The following is a 12,542-nucleotide window of genomic DNA, read 5'->3' as shown; positions in this document are numbered from 1 at the left end:
TGATGCAGTTCCTTCGCTTTCACGCAGCACGGCAGCTGATCCCTGTCCTATCTCTTCACTTGCATCCCTGTGCAATCTGCTTGTAGATAGCCATGTTTCTACTACTGCTCCATAGCGACTTATGCACGGTCTCTTCTTCCCATAGGCCCAGGAGATCCTACTGCGTATTCCAGATAGGAGCATGTCTGTAGCACGTGGCCAGTATGGTGGCTTCCATTCTGCATAAGTCTTGGGTGGTGGAGTTCACAATTATGAACTCAGGTTGTCACTGTTGGGCCTTGTGGGAGAGCTGCTGGAGGATGTTTAGGGTCAATGTATGTCACCCGGTGTCTACACTCGCACTGGTCAACTATAGTAGATTGACCATGGCTCAATGCCATTCAGTGATGTGATGTTACTGCGTTGTAATGGGGCACTTATATTGGTGACAGAGAAATTTGACTATATGCATATGTACAACTAGGTTGATGCAAGTGACTTTTGCCGGCCTAACTTTTTAGTGTAGAGCAGAACTTAAACTATACTCATATAAGCTAAGGCAACTTCTACAGGTTTATTTTAATGAATAAGTAATCTGCATGTTTCCCCAGTGATTTCAGCAATATTGCCAACCCCAAGCATTCAAATATTATGAATCATAACTTCTGATATCATGAGACTGGCTTAAAAACAATAAATATTGGATTCTTTTTATTTGACTTCTATTTTTTGAGTCTTGAGAGTTCACATTTTCCACCTTTTCTTTATAACCATGAAGACTAGAAATTTTTGTTTTTAATGAAAGCTGATTCACATGCAATCACCTGACTCCATCAGTTGAGGCTTTAAGAAAAACACAAAATATCCTGAAACTCGTGATAAAATTGTGACAATTGGCAACATTGACCCAGTCCCATTTTTGGATGAGTATCCTGAGGACGAACTTTTATGTGTCATCCTTTAAAGTTCAAATTCTACATTACTCATATGCAAACCTGTCACAGAGAGCAGAAGTTAGACATAAATGTTATTAATTTCCATATAGTTTTACCAACTTCTTTCCACTGCAGTCCATCTTGACCCAGTGTCCAGTCCCCTACCCACCCACTCCCATTGTGGCCTGTACAGGCACCTGACCTCTTTCTCTCCTTACTGTCTCCCCACCCCACCATCTAACAGTGTGCCTAGTCTCCAATCTATCATTCCTACTGGAGATCTGCCTCTTGCCACTGACCTACATATGAATCTGTCAGATGTTCTCAATCCAAAACACAATGTATTTGATATCAGCAAATCTGAAAAAAAATATCTCATGCCTATTGCAGTGGAGAGAGAAACTTGAATGTTGTTTTCCATTTATACTATACATTTTATCTTCTCTCTGTTCAAACTTGTTTCTCTCCACCCCACATAGCTACTACCATATTTTTTTCTCTTGCAGACACGCTTGGGTTGGTAAGCTATGTGCAAATTCAGCACAAACATTCCTTTCAGGCTCTTAATTAATAATGGTAAATTATAACTTTCAGGGGTTATTTAGAAATCTTTTCATTTAAAATAAATACAAGTTTTAGTGCCATCTCTCTGACGTCAGGATGAGTGAAAAAGCTCTAGTCTTCAAAGTACTATTTTTGCCAAAAACACTTGATATGTTTTGAAATTCTTTGTGTTTCAAGGAAATTCATTGCTGTATGTTTAAATACAAAATCTCTGTAAATCTACATATATACTCTTTTGTTTGTTGGCGCAATTGTAGCAGAAATTAAGCAGTCATTTTGAAAAAAAAAGTAACTGTATGTCTCTTCTCTTATATTGCCTCTCAAAGTAGAATCAAAATAAACGTGTGTATTTAGTTCACTGTTCTTTAGACCCAAATCCAATCACTATAAAAGAGTCAAAGTTATCTTTGCGAATGGTCATTATATGGACATTCCCATGAGTGGTAGTTTGCTATTACTGTACATATTTGTGGTAGACGTGCAAACCTTAGAGATGAAAATAATAGATAATATTTCTGCTACTAGTCTGTTGCGTTGTTTTATTTCCCAGGCCTAGAGCTATTGTCATATAATAAAGAAACATCCCCCCCACACACACATACCCAAAAACACAAAACTACATTAAAAGATCATTACTACAGTTGCAAAATCAAGTACTCAAAAGTTAGGAAATATCAGAGTTAAAGTTGACTGTGAAATTTTAATGTGACCCCCATGTTTGTATGCATTATGATACAGTCTTTAATTACATTCATGTTTTTTCCTCAAGACCACTTCCTCATCTGGTGTAAATGGATGTTGCTCCGTTTACTTCAGCATAATGGCACCAGGCCAGTTTACATCAGCTGAGCCCACAGTATTTCTCTATTGGAATTAAATAATTTATTTTAAAAAGACCATTCAAAGTCAACTTTGATCTGAGCCTTGTGTGTTTCAGAAAGGGAAAAGCAAGCCCACTTCAATAGGCATTCCAGAAAAAGTGGGAACCTGCTTTGGGGGAAAATGCCAGCCTTTCAAAAATACAAACTATAAAGGTGGGAGGGAAATAAGTTCCTGAAGGAAGGAAAACAATTGTTAGGAAGGGTTTCCTCTTCTTTCTCTGAAGAGAACTTGTAGGCTTCTAGCCACCTCCAAACTTCCTCTGCAGCTGCTAGTCCATGCTAGTCAGCAGCTGTAAAGACTGCTCTCTGCTTTGGTGGAGGTGGCTGATACTGGCTTTATCCTGAGCATTTCTTCTTCATGAGCTGCATGGCCCTAGTGTGGGAAACAGTGGGTTGCAAGCAGAGAATAGCGTTGTGGAGGAGACAGGAAGCTTATGTACATGAGCGCTCCATCCCAAAATAGTTTCCAAGCTGTATCGTCTAATGTTTGTTTGTTTGTTTGTATTACGGTGGCATGTAGGTGGCCCAGTCATCGTTCAGGACCTCATTTTGCTAGACATTGTAAACACAGAATATAGATCTAAGCACCTGTTTATTGTCTTGCTCTTTGAGCCAAGCTCACCTCCTGATCAGGCCAGTGCACAGCTTGCCTATGTGGCTTGGCCAGATGGATTTAGGTCTGAATGGGGGCCATAGAGATTATTTGAGACTTTTCTGGACCTTTCTTTACATAGTTCAAAATGTACAATTTTGCCTTTGCAAGTAGATAATATCACTGTGGTATTATCACTAGTCCCTACAGGGAATATCGCTACTTACTTGCTAAGGCTTTTGTACAGATTTTAATGGTGACCATTCTCTGTTAGTTTCTAGTTTCTCTCTTTTTGCTCAAGAAAAAAATATTTTGAATCCAAGTATTACAGCAGCTTTTGAATCTTTGCAATCACATACACCATAATGTTATATGTAACTGCATTTAAAGAAAGGGTTCTACTAATAATGACAAAACATGACAACAAAACCACAAATTAAATCACCAACACGTGCTTAAAATAATGGGCTGCACATGTGAGTGTGGAGCAATATTTGTTACAATGTGCAGGGGGAAGTGTATGCTACCTCAGGAGAAGATCATCACTTCGCCTTGTGCCCTGCCCAGGAAAGGAAGGAATTTGTAATGCACCGCTTATGTTTTCATATGGTCTATGGGATACACCCCCTCCCTATAACTCAAAGTATGGGGGGAAAGCAGACTACACAGGGCTTTTACACCTTTTGCCACATGGTTGGAGCCTTCACTCAATACATACTCTCCCAACAGGTGATCTGACATGCAGGAGAAAGTAATCTGCATCTGTTCTACCTAACAGATTTCATTCCCCCAGAGCAAAGAGGGAGCCAGAAAATGAACTGTGGCTCTCAAAGTCACAGCTAGCTATCTGGTCTGCTTTGGGGGCAATGCAGTTGCATTCTGTCCCTTACTGAAGGCAGATATGATCATAATCTGACTCTTAGTCTTTCTTTTTCTTCTGCCTGAGCACAACAACCCAGCTTGTCATGGTATTGTATTATTGTGTTGTATACCAACAACAATCTTTTTTTGAAAATAGTGTTAAATTAACATCACTTCTAATACTCTTTAGCAGTACTATCTTTTATATTTTTAGGTGTGACATCACTATTAAAAGGATACATGGCTAGAAAACTCTGTAGTTTATAATACTATAAAACTTCTCCTTGTGTTATAAGCCTATAAATATATCCAGGAGTTCTAGTGACATCATAAAGCACTTGAACAATCATTTTGGTAGTTTATTGTGATATCACCAGAGCCTCTTAACTTTATTATATAAACACCCTTCCTCTGTCAGGGTGATTACTGAATCTCAGTGGTGACTCTATAGTTAAGGAGGCAGTGTGGTTCACACTATAAGCTTCATTTTGAAACACCAACAAAAATTTCAGATAAATTCTTTCCCTTCCTTCAAGTAAATTGTACATGGCATCTGTGAGATAAGAGACTTCAAAATGAGTTTTTCCCTTTCTGAAAGGGCTCCTAATTTGTCTGCAGCACCATATTTCAAAAGCTACTTGATCTGAAAAGTTCCCATATATGTTCATGAGCTAGTCTTGGGGCTAGTTAGGTTGGTTAATGAATTCTACACATGCTCACAGTCCAGTGGTCTCTGAAACATTAATAAACTTCCTCATGGGTTAGTTAGACACCTAAACTTTCATTTTAAAAAAAGAAAGAGTCTCTATCTCTTGCCTTGCAAAAACAGCTTTATAATGTAAATCAACCACTAGGGTAGTTTGTTACGGTGATTTTTTTTTCCTTTTGGATAACTAAAATATTGGCCTGCTGCAGCTATACTCTTGCCTGCTCCCACCAGCCATAGCTCCTAACTTGATTTCTTGTTTGGAACTCTGTATCTTTTCCTTCGATACTGTCACAGTATGGCCACAGTAGACTCTCAATATCCCTTGCACTACTCTGAAATATCTGCTTTTGGTTTCAGTGGCACACCAGCGGCACCCTAGGAAGAATTGTCAGTGCCCCTCCTCTAGTGCTTGAGCCAATGCAGCTTCCCCTCATTGTTATCTGGGGAGATAAACTCTCAGCAAAGCAAAAAGTGGGTAGTGTGTTTCCTGCTGGCACTCCTAAGCACTAGTGTGCTTGGTGCTGCAGATGCCAGAATAAAGATGCTGGATGAAATCTTGGCTCCATTGAAGTTAATGGTTAAATTCCCACCATCTTCAGCGAAGCCAGGATTTCACCCACTACCTGTTCTGAAGAGCTTACAGATACAGATATGCCTAGAAGTCCAGTGAGAGATGTAGCAACATTTTGACCATTCTTTGAACACTGCAGTGTTTTTAAAAAAAATAAGTAAAAGAAGAAAAGTTTGTGGGGATCAAGAGGAAAAAATAGACTTTTGCTAAACTCTGTTTTATTGGTACCTCATTCTCTCAAACCTCTTCCACTTTCATTTGTCTGTTTTGTCCACCTGATGTGTCCTGTCTGATTATAGATTATAGATTATTATTATAGATTATAAACTCTCTAAGGCAGGGATGGCTTTCTCTGTTGTTTGTACTGTGCCCAGCACAAGGGGTACTGCGGATCTTGGAATGGGGATCCTTTGATGCTACCGTATTGTAGCAGAAATAATAATAATAGAGATTCTTGGAATCCATGCCTTCCTTGAGCAGTAAGTTGACAAAATTAATTCCCTTTAACTTAGACAAGGCTAGAATGCTTCAGAATTTAGTATTTGCTACCATACATAGAGTTTATGGAGAAGCAGTAACCACAAGGAGCAAGATGATGTAGGGAAGCCTGCACTGTTGTTTCCTGGGTAAAGGGCTTTAGGTGGGGATTTTCAAAGGAGCCTAATGGAGTTAGGTGCCCAAATTCCATTGAATTTCAGCAGGAGTTGAGTGACTAACTCCCTTAGTCTTCTTTTGAAATCCCATCCTTAGTCTCCAGGGCTTGTAATCCGATATTTTTCATGAGAACTAAATACATCTCCAGATTTTGGCTCCAATCCTGCAAAAATTTAAGGATGTATATGTAGCCCCATTGACTTCAAGTGTTGGCTGGATCAGAGCCCTGTTTTTTGTTCTGTTTTTTGTTTTTAAAAAACTTGACCTTCAAGTATAAGTTCTTCCAAATACATTTCTGCTTCTTTGGATTAAGCCATTAATGTACTAACAGGTAGTAAGGGAGAGAAAATCATCACTGAGGGAAGCGGTGAATTTTAAAGCAAGCTGAACTATTTAGAATCCCTTTCCCATTATAAGTGGAACTTCTTGAGCAATAACTACTAAGTGTGAAAGAAAAAAGATATTAAGATATCGGGAGACAAATTCTTCTCTTCATCATCACACAAATACTCATTTATTTGTTGATTGAACTTTGGTGGAAGTAGCCTTGGTGGCACAGAGATAATTTCAAAAGTTCCCCACACGGCAATAGTGCAAACCCTAAACATAAGAGATAACGGAGAAAGAATATAGGGCCCTACCAAATTCACGGCCATGAAAAACGCATCATGGACCATTAAATCTGGTCTTCTGTGTGCTTTTACCCTATACTATACAGATTTCAAGGGAGAGATCAGCATTTCCACTGTTGGTGGTCCTTACCCAAAAGGGGTCACAACATTAGTTTACAGGGGTCATGGTATTGCCACCCTTACTTCTTCATTGCTGCCTTCAGAGCCGGGCAGCAGGGAGTGGCGGCTGTTGGCTGAGCATCCAGCTGTGAAGGCAGCAGCGCAGAAGTAAGGGTGGCAGTACCATACCATGCCATCCTTACTTTGTTTTCCTTACTTTTGCACTGCTGGTGGTGGCAGCACCACCTTCAGGGCCGGGCTCCCGACCAGCAGCTGCCACTCTCCAGCTGCCCAGCTCTGAAGGCAGCAGTACCGCCAGTAGCAGCGCAGAAGTAAGGGTAGCAGTACCGTGACCCCCGTATGATTCCTTTTTGAGTCAGGACCCCTACAATTACAACACTGTGAAAATTCAGATTTAAATAGCTGAAATCATGAAATTTACAACTTTTAAAATCCCATGACTGTGCAATTGACCAAAATGGACTGTGAATTTGGTAGGGCCCTAAATATGTATATTTAATATTTGCTCCTACATTTCTTTTCCATTTCTTTAACCATTTCTGTTTACCCTCTGAAACATGAGTGGAATAGTTATAGAGTCAGTTCCTGTGATCTCTGACAGAGTGTGTGGACACAAAATGGACACTAGAGGCTTCTCTTTAAAATTGTTATGGCTTGTAGGTCTGTGCTGCTTTGAATGAGTGCTTAGTTAAAAATAGCTGTCAGTGTATATGTTAGTCACATGAGCAACCCCTCTTCAAAACACACAGATTTTTAACTAATCATCCATTTTGACTTGATTCAGTAGGTTACTTAAGCGCATGTATAACATTAAACACATGAATAGCCCATATGTTCTTAGAGTACCATGGTAAATCTAGGCCTTTAAGAATTGTGTTACTGTGATGCAAAGTAGTTTCAAAGAAATCCTCTTGTTTTATAAAAGATTTTTGGAGGGGGAGGGTTGGTTTTGGTTTTTTTAAGTTTTAAAGTAGAATACATGTTTTCTTTAGCTGTAAAAGCACAATCAAGGCAACATGATAAGTGAGTCAGTGTTGTAAAAGTAAAACTAATTTTGCCTTCACTCACATGAGCTATAGAAGGAGGAAGCTTTATTGTCCCTGGGAAGGTGATAAGGCAGAGTAATTGTATATTATACTGTCCTGGAACATCTGCCTGAAGACTGTTGGAGCAATTCATCTATCATGGACGATACAGCATGTTTTGTCTTTCTACTCTAACCCATCCCCACTGCTGGCCTGCACGAAGGTTTTGATAGGGCCTGTGCCTGGACTGGGGCTCACATTAATCAGTCCCCTTGTTCAACACTCTAGCTGACATAATTACAACCTGCGCACAGCAGTTATTCAAGTCGAGTCCTTGTCACTCGTGGTGCGAAACTACACAGCTCAGATCCCGAAGGAGATTGCCTTATCACACAGAACAAGGGCTCACAGGAGTTGAAGAGAATAGAAATGGGAAAATGTCTTCCGGGAGTACTATATATTCCTTTAAAATAAGACATTTGAGAGACTTACAAGGGACAAAGAGAAGTATTGTGCAAGGTCTGAAATGAACAGGTTATTATTTTTAAAAGGATTACACAGGCCATTTTTGTGAAATGGACATGGATTATTAAATAAATTCAGTGGTCTCTCTCTCTTATCATTCAGTGACTCTGCCCTATTAGTTTTCCTCAGAAGTGATAAAATAGTTTTAGACTTGTAAAAGGTTTAAGTATCTCTCAGTAGAAATCATCAGAACACAATCAGTAAAAGTATAAGTATTATACCAGTAGAACTGGCACACACATAAGGGAAAATCTGTAAAGATCAGAGTTAAAGGTAAGGAAAAGTGCTTGCAAAAGGGCTTTCAAAGATGAGCAAGTTCATTAGTTTCTGCTGTAGCATGGTATAGGAATGTGAAAGATGAAGCTGGGAAACTGGCTTCATATTTTACCGTTTTTTTCCTCTCTTCATATTAACCCTAGGCAGGACAGAAAGCAGATCCACAGCACTGTGTAGAGTTTCCCTTCTTCCCTGACACACACTTTAAACTTTTATTACTAAAATAGTTATTTTTCCATGACAGAACATTAGCGTAACCTAAGTGTACGATGATTTACATGATTTGGGTCTAATAAAAGTCACCAGTAAACCATGTTCTTATTGGGACTTCAGTGCAGAAAGTTCTCTCTTGACATTTGATCCTCCCCCTTCCCCCAGGGTGTGGGGGGGTCCCCTCCTATCATTAACCCAAATTTAAGGCAAATTCTACACTTCTGAATCCATGGGCTAGCAAAGGTGCTATGAAACATGGATAATGATTTCTGATCTCATTAAAATTTTATTCCTAACACTTAAACATATATCATTGGAAATGCATAATCATTGGAAAACCTACAGTAAATTATCTTTTATTGGTGAGCGGGTATGATTTTTAGAGTATAAACTGCCTTATCTGAAGCTAGATGGATTGGAGTGAGAGTGCTAGAAACGCGTTTAGTTTATACTGCTCACACCATTTGTGTGTGCTTACTTCCCTTTGTATATAATATAGGTTAAATACTCAATTTTCCGATGTATTGAGTCAACCGCGCACCATTTCATAGTTTCTCTGGGTGATATGCACACCACATTTTACTTCATGTGTGACTTTTCTCTGTAAAGTGGCTATGTAAGAACACCTGCTCCCTGTGAGGTGAGGCATATCTACTTCCTGTAATGACAAAAATGAATGTTTCTGCTTCCTATTCTTGCAGAACCAACCCAGCGATGGGACAAGGAGCTGTATTCTATTCTCACTCCACTCATCATTAACAGGATTACTAGGTAATCTCCAACTGCAGTGCTGAACACTGCTGCTAGCTACCCCGTACAGACAATGATGCTGTGAAGACAGAATAATGATGTTGCACAGATGTAACTGAGGGCAAAAATTGGACAAGCACATTATTTATTACTGCTGATGAGCCATGAGATTCCATTTTTAACTGAGCACATTTCCTGTGGAAGTCATAGAAAGACAACAAACATGGAACCTCATGGTGACATTTTTCAGAATTGAACCACACTTTTCATAGATTCAGAGGTATAAGCCCAGAAGGACCATTAGATCACCTAGTCTGACCTCCTGTATAACACAGTCCATGGAATTCCATACAGAATTGAGCCCAATAGCTTATATGAGAGTAACGCAAGCTTTCCAGGAAGTTATCCAGTATTAATCTGAAGACATGAAGGGATGGAGAATCCATCACTTCCATTCGTAGTTTGTTCCAAAGGTTAATTACCCTTACTGGTACAAATGTGTCGTATTTCTAATTTGAATTTGTCTGGCTTTAAATTCTAGTCATTGGTTCTTATTATGGTGTTCTCCGCTAAAATAAAAAGCCTTTTAGTACCCGGTGAAGGTACTTGTATACTGTGATCAAGTCTTCTCTTGATCTTCTTTTTGATAAACTAAACAAATAGAGCCGTTTAAGTCTCTGACTGTGTGACATTCTTTTCTAGCCCATGAATAATTTTTGTGGCTCTTCTCTGTACCCTTTCCAATTTTTTCAATATCCTTAAAAATGTGAATACCAGAACTGGACATAGTATTCCAATATTGGTGTCACCAATGATGTATAGAGAGGCAAAATGCTCTCCCTACTCCTACCTACTACTGACCTGTTTACACATCCACAAATTGCATTAACCCCTTTTGCAAGAGTATCACCTTGAGCTGTTTGCCAATGGTGACTCTTTCCAGAGTCTCTGCCTTCCAGGATATTGTCTCCCATTCTGCAGGTATAGCCTACATTCGTTGTCCCTAGGTGTGTGACCTTACATTTGGCTGTATTAAAATGCACTTTATTTGGATGGGCCCAGCTTACAAAGCAATTCGGATCATCTGTATGACTGCCCTGTCATCATCATTTACCATTCCACCCATCTTTGTGTCATCCACAAATTTTATCACCAGTGATTTTATATTTACTTTCAAAATGAATCTTTCAGGAAATTAAGATTTAATTCCAAAGATAAATCTGAGTAGTTGTAATGAGAGAGAGAATGGTCTCCAGCTTCCTGGGATGGTGGGAGTGGCAAAGGGTAGGGGGGAGGTGTCATGGTATTCTATCCCCAATCTGAACCTTAGAGTCCAAAAAATAGGGGTACCAGCATGAATTCCTCTAAGCTTAATTACCTGCTTAGATCTGATACGCTGCCACCACCTAAAAAATTATAGTGTTTTGGGGCACTCTGCTCCCCCGAAAAACCTTCTCTAGGGACCCCAAGACCCAAATTCCTTGAGTCTTACAACAAAGGGGAATAAACCATTTCCCCCCCTTCTCCTTTCTTCCTCCCAGATCTTTCCCGCCCTGAGTACACTAGAAGATCACCGTGATTCAAACTCCTTGAATCACAACGCAGAGAAATCAGGTTTTGTTCTCCCCCTTCTCTCTCCTTCTCAGGCTTTCCTTCCCTGGGCTATCCTGGAGAGATAGTCAGATTCAAGCTCCGTGATTCTAAAACAAAGGGATTCCACCCTTCTCCCCTCCCTTCTCCTTCCCTGTTAAGTACAGACTCAATTCCCTTGAGCCTCAACAAGGGGGAAAAAATCAAACAGGTCTTAAAAAGCAAAACTTTTAATAAAAAGAAAGAAAAAGTAAAAGTTATCTCTCTAATTTAGATGGTAAAAGTTACAGGGTCTTTCAGTTATAGACACTAGAGAGAAGCCCCCACCCCCCACCAGCAAAATACAATTTAAAATACTTCCAGCAAAACTACACATTTGCAAATACAAAAAACAATCAAAAGACTATAACCGCCTTTCCTACTTAATACTCACTATTCTGAATATATAAGCGACTGTAGCCAGGAGATTGGCAAGAAACCTGGTTGCATGTCTAGTCCCTTTCAGGACCCAGAGAGAACAAAGCAAAACCCCAAAAACACAAACAAAAGCTTCCCTCCACCGAGATTTGAAAGTATCTTGTTTCCTGATTGGTCCTCTGGTCAGGTGTTTTGGTTCCCTGTTTGTTAGCCCTTTACAGGTAAAAGAGACATTAACCCTTAACTCTCTGTTTATGACAGGAGGCAGTATAATAGCATAATAAATCCTGTAGAGCAGAGGTAATAGAGACAATACTGCTCTTGACACTAACCCAGGCAGCAGAGCAACAGGATGTGTCCTCTAGGAAGCTTTGTCTGCTACCAGAATGGCTGAAAGAGCTGACATAAAGGCCAGTTGGAAGAAGGCCCATCTGCATCCAAGACTGACAAGCAGCCTTTAGGGTCTGCTGCTATCATCTGTGACTTCAGCAAAGTTAGGAGTCCTTTTCATCTCCCTGCAGCCTGCAGAATCCAAACCCTTTCATAGCCTCCATTTGTACATGCATGTTTGTGGGAACATTTTTGTGCCTCACTGAGGCTTCACAAACTGTTTGTGTACAGTGACTTGAATTTTTCAGTGTAACTTTAGGTGGTCATTTAGAAAAGTGTGATAAAAAAAGAATTGCCATTAAGGAGGAGGGAAAGGAACATCTTCACTTAGTCTTATCCCATCCAGTTTTGTTTTGTTTTGTTTTGTTTTTTAAATTGAATGCTTTCCCTGTCTCCATTTCAGCAGCATACTTAAGCAAGCATATAACATTAAGCTCATGAGTAGTCCCATTGAAATACTCAACAGCACTACTAGAACTTAAAATTCCATGAGTACTTAAGATTCTTGCTGAATCCAGGCCTGTGTTAGTTAAACCTCCCATCCCCACTTTGATCCTGGTGATCTGCCCAGTATCCTCCCAGAACATATTTGTGTGTCTTCTATGCACAGCAAACCCTCCTCTTCTCGAGCCAGCTTCTTCAGTATTCAGCCTGCAAAAATAAAAAAGGAAAGGGAGGGAAATCCCCCCAAAAGGAATCCAGTGATTCTCAGCTAGTGTGAAATTAGTCAAGAGCAAAGATTTGATGCATGATAATCCCCTCCCGTTTCTGCCACTAGAAACCCTTGGTAAAGCCATGCAGGGGTGGAGTGTGCACAGGAGATCTCTGCATTCCTTACGTGCTTCGGGGGCATTCTGG

At 39.9% G+C, this 12,542-nt stretch overlaps 1 protein-coding gene across 4 annotated transcripts in view; it reads left to right on the top strand.

Moving 5' to 3' along the window:
- The window catches only part of ZNF407 (zinc finger protein 407), a 481,488-nt gene that overhangs the window by 317,089 nt on the left and 151,857 nt on the right, over positions 1–12,542 (top strand). The window lies entirely within an intron of this gene.

This window comes from Gopherus flavomarginatus, chromosome 2, assembly GCF_025201925.1.
Source record: "Gopherus flavomarginatus isolate rGopFla2 chromosome 2, rGopFla2.mat.asm, whole genome shotgun sequence".
NCBI classification, from domain to species: domain Eukaryota; kingdom Metazoa; phylum Chordata; order Testudines; family Testudinidae; genus Gopherus; species Gopherus flavomarginatus.
The sequence above is the reverse complement of the archived record's forward strand: the minus strand, read 5'-3'. Positions and strand labels throughout refer to the sequence as shown.